Here is a 6738-nt window from a genome sequence, read left to right as displayed (position 1 = left end):
ATACCCTTTGTAAATAGTCCCTTATGAAACTCCTCAGTCCCCCCAGCTGAGTATGGATCTGTTTCCTGCCAGAACCCCAGATGATGCCTTGGCTATACTCGTTTCACATGTGAGCCTGCTGTGATTTAGAGGAGGTAGGTCTGTTACCAAAGGTGGTTCTGCGACTATGGGGTGGAGCTGAGATTCAAAAGCAGGACTTCTGGCTACAACACACGGAGGTGGTTTTTCCACTGCTCTGTAATGCCTCCATGCTCTTTAGTTGCGTCTCTGTTTCACCTCGCTTCCCCCCCCCCACTCCCCTCCCTCTCCCCCCTGCCCGCCAAGAAAACCCTCAAGAGGCAGCAATAGTGCTCTTTAAAAGTGCCGCAGGCACTGAGGGCCCCACGTATTTCCTAACAACAGCTCATTACCAGAGACACTGCTTGTTTTAGACCAAACTTAACCATCTTCCCACACAAACCTTCTGTTACCACTGTTTGTTGTGAGGGTTTTTTTTCCCCTCCCCACTGCTGATTTTGAAGCCAGCTACAGATTGCCTCAGCTAGCTTAGCCATTCTCTGTATGGGAAGAAGTCCAAAAGAACCATTTCTGGCCTTTTTTTGAGGTGGGGCCGGTCCATCCTGACCAAGGGCAAACGGTTCAGGCGCTGCAGCATGGTGACCCCTCCAACCCCTACTTTTACCCTTCCTGGGTACCCTGCTGAGGCCTCTGGTTACCTGCAGTCCGGCCCACCTAGGAAGCAGGTTTTCCCATACAGCTCCTGCAGGGGCAGGGACCTCTGTATGTGAAGATGAGAAGCACCGTTTCTTATCAGGAGAAAGGAAAAAGATGAAGTGGCTCATTTGTATTTGGGAACAGAAGCGGGGTGGAACGTGAGGGGTGTTATCCAGATGGAGCATGTAACACCTGTGCAGTTTATTTAGATTTCCTCATAGTCAGATCAGGGACTGCTTCCCATCAAACCACCGAAGCGTTTCTTGAGAACAGTGTCCGCGCCTGGGCACCTGGGAGGGCGTACAGCTCTAGAACTTGCCCACAGTCAATGGACCAGTTAGCAGGTCGGCAACAGGAAATGAGGTAAGCTTGTTGAACTTGATGTAACAGTCATTTACTATTTGGTAAGTGATTTTAAATTTATTCTTTCTCAGTGCAGAACATGAAAGATAAGAACTCCGTACCCTTTCATCTCTATCTCGTGTTCTTTTTAAGAAAACTTGCTCAGTGTCCTGTGTTTAGAGTATGGTGGATGAAGCTAGGAACAAATGGCATTTTTTTCCCATAATGAGAAATCAGAAGGGGAGTGAAGGTGGAGAGAGAAGTCTTACAGTCTTTTTCTGAACTGGTTTTACTAGTTCGAATCAAAACTGAACCATCTGATTTTATAATCTTCTATCACTTTCTTGTCCCACTGCAAGTAGCTTGATGCCATTACAGGAGAGTCACAGCTGTCCTTCAAGGGAGTATGTGGGTGCTATAAAACCAAGGTAGTTCATAAGCAGTATTGTAGGTAAATAAACGTTATAAAAATAGTGGCTTTTAGACTGTAGAAATTGTGCGTTCTTTTTTTTTCTTCCTCATATTCCAAAATAAAACAGTACTAAAGCCATTAAATGTATTTCTAACTTAATGAGATACTTGTTACTCCCCAGAGTATAATGGTCTGTCTAATATAATAGCTAACCTTTATTGATAGAGGCTAAAGGCTGCCTCTAGAACTGCCCCTGTCTTGTTAATGTGGGGTCATCCATGCTGGGATAAAATCTCACTTGTTAGGGTTCTTTGAAAAGCTCCGCAGCTGCACAGCACTCCACTCATGGTGAATGGACGCCAAACCTGTAAACGCTCCTAGAATTCCTGCAGGATCTGGCTGAGTAGAAATTGCAGGCTTTAAAATGATTAGCAGTGACCTTGAACCAGACTAGAAAGGATTACTTTTTTACCTCATTTATATAGTGTGTCATAATGTGTGAAATATCTTTTGTCTACTCACAATATGAAGATACAGAGAGTTTTTCTTGGAGAGTTTTTTTTTTTAATGCAGTTCTATATATTTATTGGCCTCTGAACACCCACTTAACCCACTGAACACCGTACCTACTTCAATAGGTTTAAGAAGAATTGAGGTTGCAGACTATAAATAACAGCCCTAAATGAAGGTTCATTGCATGCTTAACATATGCTAAGTATTTAACTTGCATTAACTCATTTATTCCTCATAACAGTCTGTTTCTCCCAGGCCACTTTATGTAGCAGGAAAGGATGACAGCTTCCTATTCTGCTGGGGAGATGCTTTTTCTTTCCCCCCTCAGAAAAAACCCTCTCTAAGCCCTTACTCCTGGGCCAGAAGGCATGTCTGTGCCTGAGATAGGCACAGTTGTCCCTCTCCACCTGCAGGGCACTGAGCATGGCTTCTAACGTCGGGGAGCAAGGACCTAGGCCAGATTATCCTGGTGCACTTAGGCGGTGGGTGACTCACTGGGTGTCCCTTGGGTTTGTGCACTTTGCTGTCTTTGGAGAAATAGAGACTCCATCCAGAGACTATTCCAGGCCTGGCATCAGTAGCTCACCCTGCTTGAACTCCTAGGGTTCAGGAAATAATGTGAAGAAATTAACCCCAGGAATGGAGAGTCCAGTGATTTTCAAACTGATAGAAAAGTCCCCTCAAGGCCTACTCCAAGAAAAGGGGAGGGGAAAGAAGCATGATCCCCCCGCTTCCCACCAGAGCAGCTTTAACTTCACATAGTACAGTCAACCAACTGCTTGCTCCTTAACAGTTTACATTTATGTGGGCCTACTGAGTTCCTCACTGTTCTAAGCACTTTTCATGGGCTGACCCTTCACCTTCACACCTACCTTGTGAGGCAGGTGCTAATGCCATCGCTGTCTAGCAGGAGGACACTGACAACAGCCAGGATGCAAACCCAGGCAGCCCGAGTCCTGGGCTCCACTAAGCTACACGTGCTCTGTTGGGTTCAGAATGTCCAGAGTAAACCCCATTCTGCCTGCTGGTGCCCTGGGTGTTAAATTTTGAATGTAAATAACCTAGAGAGGGTTTCCAAAGGCCAAGGGCTTATCTGGGCCCCCTGACCACTGCTCTAGTGTTTATCTCCAGGAGACCGGGTCTTGGCACCAGCAGCACCTGCTTATCTCTGGGTTGGTGGGGGCCCCAAGCAGGCCCACTCTGTCCCCATCAGCCTCTGGGACAGCTACGCCCTCACAACAGCCCCCGCGCCTAACATGGTCTACCACCTGACTGCTCCAAGCCCTCCTTCTCAAGCAGATCTAATCCTGTCACCTCCCATGATCCACCTGACAGGATCTTAACTCCTTAGCTTGCCGTCCAAGGCCCCCATCTCACATTAGCCTACTTGTCCAGTCTTATCTACTGATCTCCACTTGGGCCCTGGCTGCTCTCCTTGGGCTTTTCTTGGTCCTTGCATGAGTGATTTTCCCTGCCTTGAATACTCATCCTTCTCTTTTCCGTCCACATTCCCCTAACCTTTATCCTCCCGGAAAACTTTGTATTGTTCCAGGCTCTGCAAAAATAATCCCTGTGACGCCTTCCCTGAGCACGCCTGAAAACTATTTACACCACTCTTAGTGATTCCATTTTCATTTTGAACTTAATTCTGCTGTAGCGTTTGTCACTGTATTGTAATTTTGTATATACCATCCATTCTTCACACAAACCCATGTCCCCTGCTAGACAGTGAGCTCCTCAGAAACAGGAACTATGTCTTAATTGTCTCTGAGTGGCCATTCCTGGCACAGTCCTGATTAACAGTCAGTAAATACTGCTGAATTTAAAAAATAATAATATATGCAGATTCACCATTGAATCTTTATCCACCAGTTACAGCCATGGACTTTTTGCTTTGTCAGAGATCTTTCTTAGGAAGTATGGGCACCCAACAATCTTACGAAGGCCCTCTTCCCACTAAATGTCATCTAAATGTTGCTGAAATTGCCTGTTAGCTAAGAATTCTAAGATAAGTATACATCCTCTTTCCTAACCCAAATGAAAGATTTGTATCTGAGCAGGTACTGAGCTATAATACTGGACACTTTAAGTAAAGTCAGGCAGAAGAAGGCAATGGGATTTATCAAAAAATGATTTCTGATAGAGAAAGGTCCGTGTCTGGCTCACACCAGAATGTCAGTAAACAGTTGACAACTTGCTTTGGAAGCAGAATAAACTGAATTGCCATACTCCTTATTAAATATACCAGCCCTGTAGTGAAGAAAAGCGATGAATTTTTTGTTGTTGTTAATTTCTGCTGAGCAGCTTGTTCTAGAAGAGGGCATATTTTCAGTGAGATTTTGGCGCAGTCTAAAACAGATGGTTACATGTTATTTGGTGCTTCATCTAATACTAAAATTTGTGGCAATTGATTAAGGACCAAAAATTGCTTTTGGACAACATTCAAATTGTAATTGTGGCGATCTGAGCTTTAAGTAGCAATAGAATGTTATAGTTTGGAAACACAGGATCAGGCTAGACAATTGGGCGGGTTATAAGAAATAAACCATTCGTTTTGTGTGAATCGGCTCTGAGAGAGCATGGCATGAGACCTTTCTGACCATCTGAAAGTAGGGCAGCAGTGACCTTGTGACTCTCACAGCAGCTCTGTCTAGAAGGTGTTAAGCAGTTCTGCTAGAAACCGATACAGAAGCATCTCGGGGCAAATAAATGTTCCCAGTCTTTTCAAGTAGAAGGATCTTTTTTTTTTTTTTTTAACATTTTATTTATTTAGCTGTGCTGTGTGGCGTGCAGGATCTTAGTTCCCCAACCAGGGATCAAACCTGCGTACCCTGCAGTAGAAGCGTGGAGTCCTAACCACTGGACCGCCAGGGAATTCCCAGCATCATTTTTTAATATTAGAAAAATTTGCAGAGCCCCCTCCCACCATGATAATTGTTGATCAAGAAAAATTCAAAATCGCAAACCACTACTGTGAATTCAGGAATGCTTAGATGCATTTATATTTATTCTTCAAAAAGTATATAGTTGAAAAGTATTAATGCAAACATTTGGGATATCTCAAAAGTAGCTTTATATTCTTCCAGGGTCTATTCTTTGCTTCAGTCACTTGCTCATTTATTTACCAAATGTTTTATCGACCACCAGCTTTGGCCCTGGGCTGGGTCTCCAGATGGTGATTCCCTGTCTTCAGAGGCTGTGAAAAGCACTCCAGGAGACAAAGAAATGGACATTTCAGGTTAGCTCCTTTGCTGTTTGTGTCATATAATTGAATCTAAATCTAAATCTTATGAATCCAGGCCTGTAAATAAGATTTAACCATCAACTTTAAGAGAATACTTCTCAAACAAACCTAGCTGTGGATGTGGTGAAAGCCACTGAGCTTAATTCATCTGTAGGACAAGACCCAAGTTACAACCATTTCCTGTAATAACTACCCTCAATATCACCTGCCTTTCTGGATTTTCTGGATTTTCTGGATTTTAACTCATCACTGTCATCCTGAGGGTGAAAGGGTGAATCCCTATCAGTAATTCCTAATTCTGCCTTCCAGGATTTTCCCACTCTCCCCCATTTTTCTTCCTAAATTTTTTTTAAATTAATTAATTAATTTCTTTATTTTTGGCTGTGTTGGGTCTTCGTTGCTGCGCGCGGACTTCAGTTGCGGTGAGCGGGGACTACTCTTCGTTGCGGTGCGCGGGCTTCTCATTGCGCTGGCTTCTCTTGTTGCGGAGCACGGGCTCTAGGTGCGTGGGCTTCAGTAGTTGTGGCACACAAGCTCAGTAGTTGTGGCTCGCGGGCTCTAGAGCGCAGGCTCGGTAGTTGTGGCGCACAGGCTTAGTTGCTCCGTGGCATGTGGAATCTTCCCGGACCAGGGCTTGAACCCGTGTCCCCAGCAGTGGCAGGCAGATTCTTAACCACTGCGCCACCAGGGAAGTCCCCACTCCTCCCCTTTTGAACAGAACCCTTTTCTCCTAATTTATCTGTCGTAGTTCAGCACATTGAATTCACAACGGCAATATGGGCGCTATAGAATAAATCATTAACAGGCTCTCAGAGAGCACGCTATCTAGTAGGTAGAGTCATACTTTCAAAAGGCCTAACACTATGTGCTGTTCTAGATGCTGGGGATATAGCAATAAATAAAACAGATAAAATTCTCAGCTCTTCTGGAGTTCACGTTCTAGAGGCAGATAAGATAAGACTGGTAGCTCTCTAACACTAACGAGAATTACCACAAACTTCAACACAGGAACAGGATAACTAGGGAAATGCAAGAAGCCTTCCTAGTGCCATGAGCATCTGAGCAGGGCCTGAAAGGATGGGTAGAATTCTGACCTGCGGAACTGTGGATTGAAGTGAAGAAGAGAACAACCTACCCAGAGGGAAAATATGAAGAAAGGCATGGAGTTGGGGAAGTGTGAAAGGAGCTGTGGAAATACAGTAGGAAAGGTAGGTTTGGGGGCCAGTGTGTTACTATGGTAATGGATGTCAACTACCAAGCATTCGTTGTCTGCCAGACTCTGTGCTACATTCTTTACGTGCAATATCTCTTTAGGTCTTTACTGCAATCCAGCTCGAAAGGTAAGGGAAGACCAAGGCTCAGAGAGGTTAAGTAAGTAAGTGGCAGAGCCAGAATTCCGAACTAGGTCACCTGACTCTGGAGCCCGAGCTCGCGGCAATTACGACATGTTGGTGCTCGAGGTTACGAAGGACCGCAGATCCCGGGCTGAGGAGTAGGGATTTGATTTCAACTC

Source organism: Physeter macrocephalus, chromosome 9 (genome assembly GCF_002837175.3).
Source record: "Physeter macrocephalus isolate SW-GA chromosome 9, ASM283717v5, whole genome shotgun sequence".
Taxonomy (NCBI): Eukaryota; Metazoa; Chordata; class Mammalia; order Artiodactyla; family Physeteridae; genus Physeter; species Physeter macrocephalus.
This window is presented reverse-complemented; position numbering follows the sequence as displayed.